Below are 19,304 nucleotides of genomic sequence, written 5' to 3' on the forward strand. Positions count from 1 at the left end.
TCTGGAACTGTGCGTCATGGTGACTGACAGCAAGAAGTTATAAAATATCCATGCACACATGGATCAGGGGGAGATCGCCTGTGGACTTGATTCGTGTACAGTCAGGTGCCCGGAATTGGCTCTCACGGTGTCCTTCAGCATTGTCCTCTGAGCGGGGCTTGTTTACAGCTAGCTTATGAGGGCCCAAGGTCTCCCCAGTGCTGATTAAGGGACGTAAGACTGTGTTTCTCTATGTTTCTCTATATTTCTCTATGTTTCTCTATGTTTATCTAAGTTCCATGTTTCACTATATTTTGCATTGCTCTAAGTGTTATGCTTTGTAATATTCTGTAACTTGAATCCCAAATGTATATGAAATTCACTGCTTAGAATAAATATGCTAATAACACTTTGAGGGTGTCATTTGTCACTTGCATGAGATCACTGCTCAGCACAATAGAACCTGTATTTTGGGCTGAATTGGGTATTTTTGCTCTCAAAGGGCTGGCCCCGAGGAAGATTTTGCCCAATATCAAGACATTTGGTGGCAGCTTTGTGGGATTGTGAAGAGCAGTGCCATGCTGACATGACAAATGGTGTGAGAGAACACAGTGTAGAGTGGGGAGCAGGCTGTCGCATTTCCTTGATGGTCTCACTGCAGCTCTGAGACTTCAAAAGGCAGCAATGTTGTGTCGGCTTGCCGTGGCCGATAGCTTGTGTGGTTAAGACTCCCTTCATGGGATTGGTGCCAGGGAGTACAAGGCAATAAACAAGCGGGAAATGGCTTTGTTTAAAGCACTCCGATGAATGGTTAAGAAAGATGTATGCTCAATTAGAAAAAGAATTTTATCATGTGGTTTCCCAGTTTAAAGTTGTAATTTGGAATGCATAGTGAGACGGAGTTCTCATCTCTATTCTGTCATGAGGGCAGGAAAAAAAAAAATAATTGCAGGGATTTGACATGCAAATTGTGAATAGTGATTTAACCATTGACTCAGCCCCAGTGTGCTAGCGAGTGGGGGCTGTAATGTTCGGAGGCGAAGGTTCGTCTTTTTTGATGTATGCTTTTGAAGGGTTGGCATTCCTGAATAATGAGGAAGGGGAATGAGCCATGCTTAGGAGAATGAGTAACATCTGTGCTGAGAGCCTAAAGAGTTTTTTTCTTTCTTTTGGCAACTGTAAAATTCCATGTGCTAATGGTGGCAAATTCTGTTTAAAGGAAACACACTAAAATGGTTATATTGCATTTTAGGCTGTGCCATGCTTTTATTGGGTGAGAGACTCACTTAAAAGGAAAGTGAGTGAATGTTATTTGGATTTTCGATTTTTGTGTACTGATTTGAAATTGCAGAACCAGCTTGCAATGGTTGGGGGGAAAAACAATTTATATTTTTCTAAATTGCCCCTGGAGTATTTTTGACTGTCCCCATGCTATGCCATGGATTTGTGCTGTTGCCTCAAAAGTGATGTATGCTTTGAAAATAATGACCTGTTGACTGTGATACATGGGGAAAAATGTTGTTGACACATTAAACAGCCCACAAGCAATAGAGTGTGGGTTGTTCTTGCGGAAAAAAAAACGTGCAGGGAGCTGCACTAAATATGGCATTTTTATTTTTTAAATGCACTGAACTGAGTGGTTATAGTTTGGCAATGGTACAACAGAATGAAACATCTGTGTGTGATAAGATAGCACAAAGATTTAATGGGTTGTGAGTTCTCTTGAAAGATCGCACATTACAAGAAAAAAAAGACGCTTTGACATTTTGCAAAATTACATGGAGTAGAAAAATGACAAGAAAAGTGCCGCTTTTGAAAACAAGAGTCTTGCTGTGTGTGCAGAGCTTGTGCCTTGAAGCTGTCTTGGGCGAGGTGTGTGAAGGCAAACAAAAGCAGAAACAGTACAAGAAAGAGTTAATTTGGATGAATTGTCTGAAACGAGTGAAGCCGCCACAGTATAAGAGTTATAGGCAAAAGAGATAAGCTGCGTGCTAATGGCGCTGCCAGGTGCACACGAAAGATAAACATGCCTGCATTCCTGAGGAAGGGGGAGCAAAAACAGAGAGCTGTTCAAAAAGTAAAGAATTTGCCTAGTAAACTGTGGTACGGAGCAAGGGCTTCATGCAGGATGGCAGACGGGCACATCACATCTGAACATTTACCTATGCATCTGTGAATGGGCCAAGAAAAGACAGCTGCCCATTCCAACAGATATTACTGTGCAAACCGCATTCCCATGTGATGTGATGTGAAGTGAAGTAAAGCGCTATTGCTGTGCAAGCTGCATTCCAATGCTCCATGTGATGTGAACTGAAGTAAAGCGCTGTGCACTGGAGAAGAAACCTCTAGGCGCTTTGAGAAGAGAAAATACACATCTGGCAAACTGCAAGCTACATTGCCAGGGGATGGAGTAACTGACAAAGACATTATGGCATTCCAGATGGAAGCAAAACTGACAAAAGTGCTTAGCCGTTTTGCAAGAGACAACATGCAGAGCGGGGCTTTGAAGTACAACATGAACACTGCACATTAGCCATGATCCAGAAGCCACACGGCTTAGTGCAAGAATGAATGATTTGTTGAAGCAACAAAAGAAACTGACTCAGACTATCGCACTCAAAGGAGTGGTTCAAAAACAGCAAACGCCCTTTGAAAAAAAAATGATGACAAGTGAAAAAACCAGAGGCTTGAAAAGACACTGCTAAGAAAAGAAAGATAAATACTGAAAGACTTTACCTTTGAAAAATGGAGTGATGCCAGCAGGGCAACCTAAACCAAGATCATGGGACACTGGAAGCAAGTTGGCGCCTGGCATTGGTGATCGCTTTGGTGAAAAAGAAAAGCATTGTGCGACCTGGGTACTTACTATATGGCTTTGTAAAAGCACAGATCAGTCTGAGGTACCATTGACCAGCTATGATTGCATTGCACAAATGAGTTTGTGATTAGGCAGTTACACCCCGTATGGTTGAGTGTAAATAAGCCCCCAGAAACATGCAGAAAGGTGATAAATAATTGCAGTAGCAATGACAAAGTGTGTAGTTACCTGATGAGACTTTTTGAAGATGGGGGTGGTATTATGGGAAGGGGTGGATAACGCTGATATTGAAGTTTTGATGACATCCTAACATTTCTGTTTGTATTTTGCCTAGGCAAAGCACGACAAGACATTTCATAATATAGGAAGATAATGTGCAGTTTGTGGGTGACACTGATCAAAGAAGGGTCAGACGCATTCTCAGAGAAAGCGAGCCACTGCGAACTGAACTGGCACGGTGCAGACTTGGCTAATTATCAAGTATTTGATGCTACACATTTAAATGACATGTTTTGCCCTTTCTTGTTTAAAGGACTATGGACAATGAATTGTGGACTGTAACATCAGGCACCACATACAGCTGTGTGACACAGCAATTGAATGCTAACACATTGAAAAATGGTTTTTAAATGCACTGTTGAGATGAATCTGAAAAAACCAAATGGTTTTACTCTTCCAACTGAATGGCTTTAACCAGAGATGTTTTGTTTTTTGAAAAAAAAAATATTCTACATTGCACGTAGGCAGGAGAATGATTTATGAACTGTTGGGGCAGCAGAATTATGCAAGCAGGAGCGTAATTTATTTTGAGATAAGATGGGTGCGCACATCAAAGTCACCTGTGCGTAGGTTAAGATTCTTAATTGAAGTAATGCTGCCAAGTGTATGAGCTATAATTTGAAATGGTAATCTTTGAAACACTGGATACTTTTACAGCCAGCTTAAGGCAGGTAAATGAAACCATGACTGACTTGATGTTTGATTTTATGACACAGAGTGTGACACGGTTTTTTGTTAAACCAACCAGTTTCATGTTTTTGTGGGGACAGCTGTCTCCAGCACACTAATGCAAAGAGTCACCTTTTGATTGTAAACATTTGGAATAATTCTTTGGAAAAGCGCTGCAAATGAGTATCCACATGGAATTGCTAGAGTACTGGCCTGGCACATTGTCAGGCATCTTTTGTCACTGAATGGATACCATTTGTTTAATTTGTCTAATGTGATGTTTTTCTGACCAAGAACTGCAGCGAGTGTTCTCGCCAAGATTTAATGAACTATAACTTGACTAAATGAATTTTTTCCATGGTGTGATGAAACAGCCACTGCCGGATAGTAGTATGGTGTTTGTGGCTAAAGTTAATATTGTATATGGTAGATATCCCACTTGAAGAAGGGTATTCTCCAAGTCACAGAAGGTAGACACTGTGAACCTGTTAGATTTTCCAGTAGTAAGACAACATGTAAATTGTAGACTGGTAATGCACACCTTCATTATTACAGTGCTACACTTAGACATAGATTTATCATGAGGCAATGTTTCCTTAGTACTACCAAGCTGCTACAAATGGAGTCCATTTCTATGGCCCATCACTAGAGTGCGCGTAGCTAGGGAGCTAGATTCATTAATTGCAGGAGCTTTATATGCTTGTGACATAGAAACTGTGCACTATAAGCTAGCCACTATGGGTTCTGATGCCAGCTCTGCTATAGAACTTCTGGCCTAGTGGGGCCCATTGATATGCCCAGCACTGCTACAAGTATTGACAGCCAATTGAAGATAACAGAATTTTAGACATGAAGACATTTTTGTCTGCCATAGGGCAGGTCAACAAGACTGCTAAATACACACAATGCATTGTATGGCAAACATTGTTAAATCAGCAGGTGTTGGCTTTTTACTGGGTGGGGGCGACCATCCTCCACACACTGGCACGCAGAGCTACAGTTACCAGCATACATATGGATTGAATTGCTTGCTTTTGATTGCATGAATAACACATGCCATGCTTTGATGTAAATTAGTAGAATTGTTTATATTTAGACAACCTGGTGCCCATGGGTTCACCTTGTTCACGAAATTAGATGGTTTCTGGTTGGGTTCCACCTACCTGGGGGAAGTGTCTAGTCACACAGCCCATAGTCACGCTTGAATGCCCTGGGATCAGGGGGAGGGTAGGCCCTTAGGGTGTAAGGCTGCCAGGTTTTAGAATTGGTAACCATACATAAATGCAATAGTGCATTGTAGATTAGACTACACTGGATTGCCTTGACATTTTAACTGCATGCTGCTTTTTAACTGACAATCAGTTATACAAAATTGATTTAGGTATTTTTGTGTAGGCCAGGTTTTGGCTAGAGTAAATGTCCATGTTCACTTGGCGTAGGTATTTTTGTGTAGGCCAGGTTCTGGCAAGGGTATATGTCACTGTTCACTTTGTGTACATTTTTGTTTAGGTAGTGTTTTACCTTGCATGCCACGCTAACTAACCGCTAGAAGATAGTTTGCTTAAACCTCTTGCAAAGCCCCTAGGTCTTTATCACTGCACTAAATACTATGTTGATAGGTATTAGTCAGCATTTGTCGCACAAACGTTGAATAGGGGTGGAATGTAGTGATACACGAAATTGCAACCTTGCCAATCAGGGCTTTAGATGACAGCATTAGCCGCTGAAAGCCAATAGTGTATTCAAAGTATGTGCTAAAAATGCTGACAGTAGTCTGTTGTAGCACTTCCATTATGCAGTAGTGAGCTACAAGGAATATGACAGGCAGGGAGGGCCCCCAGCTATGTAGCTAATAGGTTTTTGGAGTGTTTGGAACATCATGGCACCTATATAGCGCTTAGATAGCCAGTCTTAAGCGCTATAAACACTAAGCTATGAGTGCATGCCTTTTAGAGCTTGCAGATGGGGTTAATACATCCCTGCTTCCCTTAGAATATTCAGCCTCACTAACGTTAGCCCTGGCCCCAAGCTAATCTTCCTTTTCTCTGGGAAGGTACTGATAAGACATTCCTCAGCCAGCGCAGATGGGAACAAGGGAGGGGGTAGGAGCGAGCAGGGAGCATCTCAGAGAGAGCTGGGTTTTTTCCATGAGCCAGTTGCACAGGGAAAGTTCTGGAACTGTGCGTCATGGTGACTGACAGCAAGAAGTTATAAAATATCCATGCACACATGGATCAGGGGGAGATCGCCTGTGGACTTGATTCGTGTACAGTCAGGTGCCCGGAATTGGCTCTCACGGTGTCCTTCAGCATTGTCCTCTGAGCGGGGCTTGTTTACAGCTAGCTTATGAGGGCCCAAGGTCTCCCCAGTGCTGATTAAGGGACGTAAGACTGTGTTTCTCTATGTTTCTCTATATTTCTCTATGTTTCTCTATGTTTATCTAAGTTCCATGTTTCACTATATTTTGCATTGCTCTAAGTGTTATGCTTTGTAATATTCTGTAACTTGAATCCCAAATGTATATGAAATTCACTGCTTAGAATAAATATGCTAATAACACTTTGAGGGTGTCATTTGTCACTTGCATGAGATCACTGCTCAGCACAATAGAACCTGTATTTTGGGCTGAATTGGGTATTTTTGCTCTCAAAGGGCTGGCCCCGAGGAAGATTTTGCCCAATATCAAGACAAGGTCCTATTGGGTCTGTACATCTCCAGTTTCTCTTTTAGGAATTGGGGTGCAGACCCAAAGAGACATTTGTGTCCCGGTGTCAACAACTTGAAGAGGATTCTAGCTGCCACCGGGAGCCAATGAAGCTCTCTGCGGCCGCTGTTACTGAGTCTCTACGCGCAATGTTATAGACTATGCATACTGCTTCATTTTGAAGTTTCTGCCATTTATAAATGCAATCCTTACTAGCTCCCCCTAGCAGGGAGTTGGAATAGTCGAGTCGCGGTAAAATAATAGCCTGTACCAGTTTAGCACGATTTTCCCTCATGATCATAGGACCAACCAATCTTAGGACTCCATATTAATTAGAGTTCCTAACTATGTAGTCCACATGGGCATCCGCGTTGTGTGTGGCCTCCATGAAAGTGCCAAGCGTTTTAACCTTCCCAGCTACCGGAACAAGGCCTCCATTAATATGGACACTAGAGAATTCCTGTCCTAAACTCTCTTGGGAATGCTTGGCCACAAATACCATAAGCTCCGTTTTATTGGCATTAAGGCATAGCCAATTACTGGACATTCAATTTTTGACGGCCATGTAGATTTTGTTTAGCCTCTCCTGATCATCGGCATAGTTTCCACTGAGTTCTATAGTAAGCTGAAAATCATCTGCGTAATTAGCGAAGAACGCCCCCAATCTCTAATTCCATGCATAATGGCTGGATGTAAATGTTGGAGAGAGGGACACCACAGATGATAGGTTCAGCGTCAGATGAAACATCTCCCCAATGGACCCTAGACTTAAACCCCTCAAGAAATGACTTCATCCATGTCACAGCTTACTCAGAAAACCCCCTATATCAGCCAATCTATCCAACAGTTTTTTATGGTCAAGTAGATCGAAGGCTGCTGATAAGTCCAGCAAAACCAGCAGCCCCGATCAACTCTTTTCCAAGACTTTTAACATCTGAGATTGGAGGTCAACCAAGGCACTTTCCATACCAAGGGTGCGCCGGAAACCGTACTGTTTCTTATCCAGAACGCCTACCACTTCCTAAGATTGAATTTGCGTGGGGTCCACCTTATCAACTAATTTAAGGAAAAAGAGGGTGTTCGTTATAGGCGTCAAATTAGAGGCATCCTTGGGATCTAACCCCTGCTTCTACAGGAGGGGAGTAACCACAACATCCTTAATACTTCCAGGTATATAACAATGGGTGAAAGAGGCATTAATCAATCTACATAAAAGTTGAACAAAGATACCACAGTGTTCCAGGATGACCTTTGATGGTAAAAGGTCACCCGGACAGCTTGTGGGATGCATAGTCTTCAAAATATCCTTGACCACTGGGTCCGTCACAACCGAAAGGTGAAACTGAGAGGACCGGTCAACAGTTTCCTGCTCCTTCAATCCTAAATAGAGTGGGTAAACTACTGTTTTTTGTTGCCCATTTCCAGTAGTATGACTAGCTGTTAGGTCATATAATTTATCCAACTCTTTACTTATTTTGGCTTGGTGCAAATACAATTTTGTCTGCATATACCTTTGGACCCTTCATCTTTGTTTGGGTTAGTATTTTGATTCAAAACCATGGGCTTTTCCCAAGTGTTGAACAATTAAAAAAGTTCTTTGGTTTCATTTCCAGCCCTGTCTATTTGCTCATTATAATGATTTTGTTTAATCTTGCTTTTATATTCCTTCTCCCTGCGTTTCCATTCCTCTTTATTCTTTGGGGCTTTATCTTTAAGCCAATTATGTTTGGCCTGCCTTTTCTTTTGTTCAAGCGGATCCAGTTCCGGGGTAAATCACTTCTGATGGTTGGGAAAGTCCCTAACACTCCAAGGTTTGTTAGGGGCTATCCTATCCAGCAATACTGTCAGATACATATTATAACCTTCCACTAATAAATCGGGAGATCTAAATCAGAAGTCTGCATCATCAGGTTACTCAAGCATCCGGCAAGATCAGCTGGTTTAATAGCACGATAATTTCTCCCAAAAACGTTACACGGTAGCTCATGTTTCTGACAAGGGGGTTTGGGAAGCTGTATCTGACCACAGAGAAAAAAGTGATCTGACCACACACACGGTGTAGTAGTTACGTCAGTCAGTGTTATATTCTCATTGGCCAACCAAATATGTGTAGGGCCCGAGTTATGTACAAATATGTTCGCATTATTCAATAATTTGTCTAGCTCTCTTATCTCTCGGGTGTCCTCTCCATAGGTTTAAATCACCCGGGAGGATTATAGCACTGTTTGATTTTTGCATAATGATAATAAATGTTCAATATTTTCATTGAACAGTGGCATCTCGTCCCCGGAGGTCTATAGAGTAATGCAACGTTTATGCTGTTGTAATTAGGAGTGATCTTGGTATGTAACAACTCACATCCTTCACAGTCTCCCTTTGCCTCATACATCCCCAGAGTTTCTTTACAAATAATAGCAACCCCTCCCCTGACCCATTGGATAATTTTTCCCAAAGAAGGCATAGCCAGGTGGAGTCACTTGCTCTATAAAACAGGCTGTGTGAGTCTGTGAGCCAGGTCTCCAAAATACACATTATGTCCACATTATTATCCAAGATATAATCATAAACATCAATAGTGTGTTTAGTCAAGGACCTAGTATTAAGGAGAGCCAAGTTGAGAGAACCTGCCATGCCATGGTCCGGACCTATGCATGTTTCAATAGTCCCTAGGAATGACTTTTGTGACCCAGCCGCTTTGTCATGTTTAGAGCGTCCCTCTCACTCTCTGTGGGGCGCATGGAGTGCATATGTAAACAATCAAGCAGAAATTCACGATCGAGCTTAAGCCCAGCCTGACCTTCTATATATACTAAATAGCAGTTCAGTTCAACGTACGAGTATCATATATGACCCTACCTTTTAGTGCTACCTAATTCACAGAGTTCCTTCCAGTCTGCCAGTCTGTTTTGAGAGAAACCGAAACACTCCGCTAACTGCAGAGGCAGGGACGTCTCCCAACATGGACCAGCGTAGACCAGCTGGTCCCCAACGCGCCAACGCTGACACGCCTGACCAATCTCTAAATGCGTGCAGGAACTACAAGACCGATGGTACTTGTCGTTTTTACTATAAGCTTGGTGTGATTTCTCGTTAAAGCATAGCTGTCATGGGATGCCTAATAAGCCCAAGAAACAATATGTAGAGCACACGGGCGGCAAGATTTTAAAAGTGGTTCTTTGCTAAAAGCTAAATATTGTTATAAATAAGAATTTCATAATACAAATTAAGAAAGCGAGATAAGTCCTTCAAGCCGATAAGCATTTCGAGTACACAAAACGCTGCTGCAAAACTGCTCCTCGCCCTGGGTCAAAGGGACCACATCTCAACAGCTCTCGGAACACTCCACCGGCTCCTAGTCGGATGAAGGGCCACTTTCAAGACCCTATGCATCACTCACTGTGCAGTGCACAAGACTGGCCCAATGTACCTACAAGAAAAGATAAAATGCTACCTCCCATCTCGCACCCCAAGATCAAGCACTGCCCTTTTCTAGTGATTCCAACCTCTAACTCTGACAGGATCGGAGGATCCGCCTTCTCAACCTTGGCCCCAACTCTGTGGAACTCATTCCCCCCACATATTCGACACACCCAAGAATATATGACCTTACGCAAAGCTCTAAAAACGTGGCTCTTACCGTAATGCCGACCTCGACCATCTGAGACGAGCGAGTCCTTGCAACCCAATGACAAATGCTCAAGATCCGGAACAAGTACGCCACAGTATATGCTTATTAAGTCACTATTAAGCAAACGCACACTTGAAATCCGGAATAGTAAACTCCTTAGATCAGAACTCCACCCAAACACTCACCTCCCATATCACTATGCTTACTCTCTACTCTACACCAACAAACAATTAGAGTGCAGCTACACCCCTCGATCATTTTCGGCCTAGCTGCTCGCATACAAACATTACCCCATGAACACCTCATCATTCTAATAAAACGCAGCTACATCCCATGACAAACCGGCATAGCTGCACACATAAGCGTCCTACACAGGCCTTACGCAGCCAGAACCCAATCTTGGTGTCTACCCTCCAGACTGCACACATTCAACTGATATCAATACCTCCACACCGAAAGCTAGGATGCAGCTGCCATCAGGAAATTGCATCAGCTGGACACAACTGGTGCACCCAAGCACCCTATGACACCTTACTCTCTCAACTGACGTTGACTACGGTCCCCGATGGCGTTCAACCTACCAGTGCTTTGAGGTCATACCAATGATAGATAGAGCAATATATAAATGCCAAATAATATAACATAACACAAAGTGGACTTATACAATTCCTACAATGCATACGATATGTACAAACTTATAGCACTAAGTTAAAAAGAGTAAAAATGTGAGATGCTAACTCCCCAGGTTTTTAAACCAGTGTAGACCAGCTGGGCCCTGATGCGCCTCCACATCCTTCTTCCTCGTCCCAGTACTTACCTTTGAGAGGCTCTGCCTCCTTCCAGAACCCTTCCCTAGTTGGTTTTTAGTAGGCTTACCCATGTGGCCTCGGTTTTGACTTTAATCTCAAAGAAACTCTGGCTTCCTTTCTGTGCGGGGCACAGAGGTCATGGCTGGGATCCCTCGTCTACGTGGTCCCCCTGCGGGGCCTGGGGACCAGTGAGATGTAAGGCTGCCTACTGGCACCCCTGCAGAGCAGGTGGGCTCGGCAAAGGTCGAGCTTGAGCCGGTAGGCAGTCCTTGGACCCGAAGACAGTATAAGCATACTCCAAAGGTTGGTATCCCTTTACTATCAGACATTTCAGACAACATAGTGAGAGACTGGGCAGGCCTGGAGCACACCACTATGCCAAATGGCCTCTCATGCCTGGGTAAATCGTACAGTTCGACTGCAGTACAAGTTGGACTTCACCACCGCCCCCCCTCCAGAAACAGGGACCCTTTGGAACAGCCGGCAGAGGAATGCCTGCAGGAAGAAAGCCATGCTCCACGCACTCCACGAGCTTCTATGGAAGAAAGCAATTGTGAGGGTGCTCAAAGCACAGCAATGATGGGGATTTTACTCCACTGTGTTTCTAGTACCCAAACCAGGGATCAACAGCTTCCGACTAATAATAGATCTGAAGAAATGTGTGAAGACAAGGACCTTCATGATGGAGATGCCATCTAATACAATGGTGGCGTATGAAAGTTGAGCAAGTTAGGGATTTCCGTTCAGGGGGCAGAAGTGGTCCAGAAGGCCCGGAGGTCTTTCACGCTTCAGTCGCATGACCGTCACTGAGCTTATTTTGTGGCATGGTGTGACAAGAATAATCTGCCGGCACTAGAATGCAAGATCCCTGGCATTCTACAATTTGTGCATGAAGTGTCATTGAAATGTCTAGGGGTGTCCCTCCTTGCGAGTGCATTGCAAATGCAGTGAACTGACATTCAGGCGTTTAGGGAGCAGTGGTCATCTCTTCCAAGGAATGAGAGACTGGTAGCAAGGCTATTTAAGAGCATCGAGGTGTCTCTGCCTATGGTGCCTTCTGTTCACCCCTCTTGGGATGTGTCCATAGTTCTCACCATGTTGAACCCCCAAACACCATTTTGAACCATTTGGCGCCATTGAGCTAAAATATCTAACTCTGAAAACCACATTCTCGATCATATCAGGCAGGAGACTGAGGGAGATTGGGGCCGTCCTGTGTAGATCCCCCCCCCTTTTTGAATATTCGCGAAGAAGCTCTTTTCCAGCAGTGTGATCCGGCTTTGCTCCTATGGTCCCCTCCAAGTTTCACTGGTCTCAAGAAATAGTGCTGCCAGTCTTCTTTTCATAGACTCACTCTCCTGAGGAAGATGCATGGTATTGCCTTGATGTAAAAAGATTGGTCTTAGAATATCTTGACCGCACCAAGTCCATTCGGGTAAACGGATAACTAGCTAGTGAGGGGGATAAGGGCATAAAGCTTCCACAACTATCATTAGTAGGTGGTTAAGGACTCTCATTCTGGTGGTTTACGTACAAACAGAGCAACTTCCCAGGGGCCCCATTCAAGGGTGATCCACTAGAGGGATGTCCGCTTTGTGGGCTAACGCACAGGGCATGTATCTGCAATATATCTGTTGGGCAGCCACTTTAGTTTAGCCCCAACACATTTATTCATCACTAGCAGGCCTCCAGATGAGGTTTGTACCAGGCCTTTTTACGCATGAAAATCTTACAGTAAAATAATAAAGCTGACGTATTTGTATGCATTTACGCACAAGTTTAGAGCAGAGGGCAGTTCAAAGTAGAAACCAGAACGCTTCTTTTGATTTTTATCTACATAGATGTATTTGCAAGCCATGGAGAAAAGCCTCTGAAACAGAATTTATTTCTCTGAAGCCTTTCAAAAAAAGAAAATGCACACTGTGATTAAGGGAATGGTTTCTTTCCATTCAGCTTCTGTAGTGTTGTGTGTAGATGCTCAGTGGAAACAAAAGCACTGTGCATATTTATTTTGTCAGCATTTAGGATTGTATAAATAAGATAGAGTTGCAATTGAGAATTCATCTTTTGTAACAAATTATTTTTTTTTCCAGTGAAAGCAAACCAGTATTGCACAATTGTATTTTTCAGAGTTCCTGTGCATGTAATCATGTGGAGACGGATCATTTTATACACTTATAATTTAATGTACACTAATTATGAAAAATGTGTAAAATGACGATATGCACACTCTAGTTTACCTCCATTCAACCTTGCAGTCAATGGGGTATATAAATATATATGGTCAGTGGCAGCAGAGTCTTTGCTCAAGGGTCAGTGATTGTCATTACACCAATCACAGGTGTTATAGCCTCTCACATCTTCAAGACTAAAATTACAACCTCCAAAACCTGACACTCCAGGAAGCGCAAGCGCTGTTCAAAAACAAAATGAAAGTTACATTTGTAATTGAAATAGAAGCTCTTCAAAACCTGTCCCTGTGATAATCCATTTGGGTATTTAACTTTATGTAGCGCTTTATACATGGTACGTCCAACATCTAGGCACTGCGATTATTATATCCCAGTCGATACTCAATTTACAGACCTCTGAAGGATGTTAGCTAATAAGATGGCTCCGCCGGTTTAGCGCTCAATCTGTAGGTTGTAGGTTCAAATCCTGGCAAGACCAACTCAACCGTTCATTCTTTCGAGGTTGATAAAGTACCAACTTCGGTTTGGTTATTATTGTGATAAATATGTTCTATGTACAGTGAAGCGCTATATAAATAACCATTTGACCATGAGATTAGGTATAGAATTTAGCATGGAGTCCTTGCCTCTCTGCACTGTTGTATCATAACATTGGCATACCAAGGTAGTAATAGCTACAGTAAATGTGGACTTTCATTAAACATCAAAACACAATTCTGCTATCGAATCTCAAAACACACAATACATGTTTGCTTTACTATGTAATTAGCTAGGTTTTTGTGTTTTCAGCATATAAATATATACAGGAGAGATCAAATGGCCAGCCTTTAGAGAAATAATGAAAGGTTTATTCTGTCACAATGCAGAAAGCTGACGCATGGTAATGATTTCCATACAGTTTTTGCACACGTCGGCTGGAGGTCACATATATTTTACTCTCTTGCAATGGAGAAAAGTCATTTTTACTCTCTTGAAATCACATTTATTCTGAAAGTTTAAAAATAGGGAGTAAAATACTCCCACCTCAAAATCTTATCTGGAGCACTGATCACTAGTTGCACTTGGAGGGTCCCTGGTCAACTTCCTTTGCGTTGGGGGTGTTGCAAATCTGGGACTTGATGAAGAGGACTTGATTTTGCACAATAAACGGGTGATGGTTGACAGAGCAAACTACTTATGTCTAGAGTGGTTCTTGTTGTCACTACCCCGCTTCCCCATAGCCTTGGCTTTGGTATATGTAAAAGAAATACTAGGATGACTAAGCGGGACATGAAGGGAATGTTGGGATCACTTAGTGGTAATATTAATTACTTCTAGGACGACTCTTCCTCATCACAGTACAGGAGTCCCTCCTGTCAATCCCTGGATGGGGAAGGGCCCCATGGCAAGGCTTCTATCAACTTATGCCTCATGGGTAAGTAGGAAGTCATACCTCTAGACGAGGAGCAGAGCCAACTAAGAAGAAGTTTGGGAGGGATTCCAGAAGGAGGCAGAGTCTCTAAAAGATAAGTACTGGGACAAGGAAGATTAGGACTAGGAGTTGTTATTGTGAGTTTGTATAGTGCCTCATGCCATCATTTATGGTGTTGAAGCACTTTGCATGTCAGAGAGGCAAAGGAGGAGTACGATAGAACATTCAGTAGTGGTAGAGAGAAAAAAAAAAGGCAGGTAGATAGTTGGCATGAGGGCTACATAAGATGCACAAGAAGGGCTGAGAAGGAAAAGGTGGAGGAGCAATGTGTTCAGTTGGACCACATTTATAGTGGGACTCAACTGTTTTCTGTGGGGTGCTGCGCCAAAAGGAGATATAGCTGGAGAGGAAACACAGCGTGCAAATCCCCTTTGCTTATTCCCCTAAACCCCAAACAGCCAGGTTCAAAAATTGGATGCTGAGGAGAGATGAAGGTTAATCCCAACATTATTTTCCAATGTTAACATGACCCTAGAGCCCACTGGTAAAAGTTGCCATCTATGCTTGTTTATGCAGGTGATTTACTCACCGATTGATTGATTTAATACTGTACAGTGTTTCATTTATAGCCAGTGATGGATTTACAAAAGAGAGAGAAACACATTTGCTGGATCTCATGTGTGTTTTTGGGGCAGACAGCCGCCTTTAAGCCATGCCTAGCACTACATAGACAAGGGCCAGCACTTAGGATACACCACCTTGTTATTAGGAACCCCTCTCGATTGTGCACCCCAGTAAAAGCATTGCCTGAACTGGTGTCTGAAATAAACATTGTGTCGAAATGTCAATCTTTGATAGGTTTTTACGAGTAACCACGTTCAGAAAGGCTACAAAAGATTTAAGAACAGGAATCCCACGAGGTTAGCATATAATTCCAGATATCCCCACACGACCGAAAATAACATCAGCTGTTATCAATGTACTCTTCTCGACCACATGAATATATTACTGGAGGATTTAGCATGTCATGTGCACAGAAGGTTCCCGAATAGAAATGAAGTCTAAAAACGTCCATCACGTGGAAAAGAAAAGGGACTTTAGTTAAATGACAGCTACTTTCCAGTTTAACATTTTTTATTAATTTTAAATAAGAATAAAGTGACGTACAACAAATCGGTTAACTGAAAAAAATACATAAAATATTCAAAGAACATGTCAAAACCGAGCAAAACAGAGAATCAGTAAGCGTTATTTATAGAATCTAATTGCATATTGACACCTACTTTCAAGGTTGTTCCCCCCTGTCAAACAATTACAAGCATGGACAAGAATGAACAGCAGATAAGAAAAACGGAAGACGGACCAGCACCAGCATACACCTTCCCGGATTAAGTAGCGGCCATGATGGTGTGGGAACATTTTCGATTCTGACGTTACAAGAAATTCAAACGGTAACAACTAGTTCCCATCTGAGAAACGGACCATAGCAACGACCCGCCCACTCTTCTTCACGTGACTTTTACGTCATCATTGTTATTTTTCCGGAGCAATGAAGCGGTTCGGTTCGGAAGCATTTTCAGTAGGCGATGGGCGGGATTCGGGAAGGCTGTGACTGCCGGTGCAAGTGGACATTTTCTCCGGGATACCGGGAACGTTTCGTCTTGTCCCTCCTCTTTTTTATTTTTTTAATAAATGTTTTATTATAATCTTTATTTATCTTTTTCTAACAAGTACATGCAAGATCTCGTCATTTTTCTGAGGGGACCCTGGAAGGCACAGGATGCGTGCAAGGCTGCAAGAGCAGCAGCAATCCGTGTACTCTTGGCTGGCTGAGAATATAATTTGCATTTTCTTCGGGATTCCTGAACGTTCCTGTAACACAGCAGGTTGAGACGGGGAGCGGAAAATTACATTTACTTTAAAAATCATCTTCAGCTTGGGCCTGGAGGGAGGGATAAGGACACAGTGGTGTGGGTCTGGAGGGAGGGACAGGAACACAGTGGTGTGGGTCTCGAGGAATAGGGACACAGTGGTGTGGGTCTGGAGGAATAAGGACACAGTGGTGTGGGTCGGGAGGGACAGGGACACAGTGGTGTGGGTCTGGAGGGAGGGATATCAGACATGCCAACATTCGTCAGGCCCTGAGAGGGAGATTTCACGACAGCAATCTGGAGAAAGTATATTTGCCATAGGATTGCATTGGAGTTATAATTATTTTAGGCAGGAAACAGTCAAAAATAGCCAGATTTTTCATTCAAAAATCGGGAGTCTTCCGCCTAAATCGGGAGGGTTGACATGTATGGGATAGGGACATAGTGATGTGGGTCTGGAGGGAGGGATAGGGCATATTGGTGTGTGTCTGGAGGGAGGGTTGGGGTACATTGTGGGTCTGGCAGGAGGGACAGGGACACAGTGGTGTGCGTCTGGAGGGAGGGATAGGGACACAGTGGTGTGGGTCTGGAGGCAGGGTTTGGGGTACAGTGGTGTGGGTCTGGTGGGAGGGATAGGGACACAGTGGTGTGGGTCTGGAGGGAGTATTAGGGTGCAGTGGTGTGTGTCTGGAGGGAGGGATAGGGACACTGGTGTGCGTCTGGAGGGAGGGATAGGATCACAGTGGTGTTGGTCTGGAGGGAGGGATAGGAACACAGTGGTGTGGGTCTGGAAGGAGGGTTGAACAGTGGTGTGGGTCTGGCAACAGAGATGGGGGACAGTGATGTGGGTCTGGAGGGAGGGATAGGGTACAGTGGTGTGGGTCTGGAGGGGGGATAGGGACAGTGGTGTGGGTCTGGCGGGAGGGATAGGGTACAGTGGTGTGGGTCTGGAGGGATGGATAGGGACACAGCAGTGTGGGTCTGGAGGGAGGGTTGGGACACAGTGGTGTGGGTCTGGAGGGAGGGATAGGGACACTGGTGTGCATCTGGAGGGAGGGATAGGGACACAGTGGTGTGGGTCTGGAGAGAGGGATAGGGTACAGTGGTGTGGGTCTGGAGGAAGGGATAGGGACAGCAGTGTGGGTCTGGAGGGAGAGATGGGGACACAGTGGTGTGGGTCTTGAGGGAGGGAAAGGGACACTGTGGTGTGGGTCTGGAGGGAGGGTTGGGGCACGTTGCTGTGGCTCTGGAGGGAGGGATGGGGCATATTGATGTGGTTCTGAGAGGGAGGGATGGGGCATCTTGTGGCTCTGTAGGCAGTGGATGAAGGCACATTGGTGTCGGTTTGATGGGAGGGATGGGCACATTGGTGTGGGGGAGGGATGGGGCACATTGTGGGTCTGGGCAGGAACGGGGCACATTGGTGTGGGTCTACAGGCAGGGATGGTGAATCCTGGTTTGGGTTGGATGGGGACATCAGTGTGGATCTGGAGTGAGGACATGGGGGCACATTGGTGTGGGTTTGATGGGAGGGACGGGCACATTGGTCTTTAGAGGCATGGGGGCATATTGGTGTGGGTCTGGATGGATGGATGGGGCATACTGGTGTGGTTCTGGAGGGATGGGGACACACTGGTGTGGGTCTGGAGGGAGAGATAGGGACACAGTGGTGTGGGTCTGGAGGGAGGGATAGGGACACAGTGGTGTGGGTCTGGATGGAGGGATGGGGACACTGGTGTGGGTCTGGAGGGAGGGATAGGGACTCTGGTGTGGGTCTGGAGGGAGGGTTGGGGCACGTTGGTGTGGGTATGGAGGGAGGGATAGAAGCACATTGGTGTGGGTCTGGAGGGAGGGTTAGGGACACTGGTGTGGGTCTGGAGGGAGGGGATGGGGCACATTGGTGTGGGTTTGATGGGAGGGGCAGGCACATTGGTCTGGGTAAGGTATGGGGCATCTGTGTGGGTCTGGGGAGGGATGAGGGCATATTGGTGTGGGTCTGGAGGCAGGGGTGGTGGCATCTTGGTTGGGGTCTGCAATGGATGGGGGCACATTGGTGTTGGGCTGGAGGGTGGGATGGGGCATCCTGGTTTGGGAGGGATGGGGACATCTGCATCTGGAGTGAGGGATGGGGCATCTTGGTGTGGCTCTGGAGGACGGGATGGGGCATATTGGTGTGGTTCTGAGAGGGAGAGATGGGGCATCCTGGTGTGGCTCTGGAGGGAGTGAATGGAGGCACATTGGTGTCGGTCTGGTGGGAGGGATGGGCCATCCTATTTTGGCTTGGATGGGGACATCAGTGTGGGTCTGCAGTGAGGGCATGGAGGCACATTGCTGTGGATTTGATGGGGGGGACGGGCACATTGGTCTGTGGAGGGATGGGGCATATTGGTGTGGGTCTTGAGGGATGGTGGCATATTGGTGTGGGTCTGGAGGGAGGGATGGTGGCACCTTGGGGTTTGCAATGGATGGGGGCACATTGGTGTCTGTCTAAAACAGGTATGGGGCATCTGGAGGGTGGCATGGGGCATATTGTGTGGGTGGGATGGGGATATCTATGTGCATATGGAGGGTGTGATGGAGCATCTTGGTGTGGCTCTCTAGGGAGGGATGGGGCATATTGATGTGGTTCTGAGAAGGAGGCATGGGGCATCTTGGTGTGGCTGTGGAGAGTGGCTGGAGGCACAGTGGTGTTGGTTTGATAGGAGGGATGGGGACATCAGTGTGGGTCTGGAGTGAGGGCATGGTGGCACATTGGTGTGGGTTTTATGGGAGGGACGGACACATTGGTCTGGGGAAGGATGGGTGCATATTGGTGTGGGTCTGGAGGGAGGGATGGTGGCATATTGGTGTGGGTCTGGAGGGAGGGATGTTGGCATCTCGGGGTCTGCAATGGATGGGGGCACATTGTTGTCTGTTTGAAACAGGAGGGTGGCATGCAGCATAT

General features: G+C 44.9%; 1 protein-coding gene across 4 annotated transcripts in view; it reads right to left on the reverse strand.

Annotated features, from left to right (window-relative positions):
• Window positions 1-15,924, reverse strand: part of MRPS21 (mitochondrial ribosomal protein S21) — a 222,627-nt gene extending 206,703 nt beyond the window's left edge. The window contains exon 1 of one of the 4 annotated variants that reach the window (XM_069652091.1): window positions 15,773-15,924. The gene's annotated coding sequence lies outside the window, so the exon portion shown is untranslated. The remainder of the gene's footprint in view (window positions 1-15,772) is intronic. The other 3 variants (XM_069652116.1, XM_069652099.1, XM_069652107.1) reach the window with 3 other exon arrangements.
• Window positions 15,925-19,304: the final 3,380 nt, after the last annotated feature.

The sequence above is a fragment of the Ambystoma mexicanum genome, chromosome 1p, assembly GCF_040938575.1.
Source record: "Ambystoma mexicanum isolate Mex_15411 chromosome 1p, UKY_AmexF1_1, whole genome shotgun sequence".
NCBI classification, from domain to species: Eukaryota; Metazoa; Chordata; class Amphibia; order Caudata; family Ambystomatidae; genus Ambystoma; species Ambystoma mexicanum.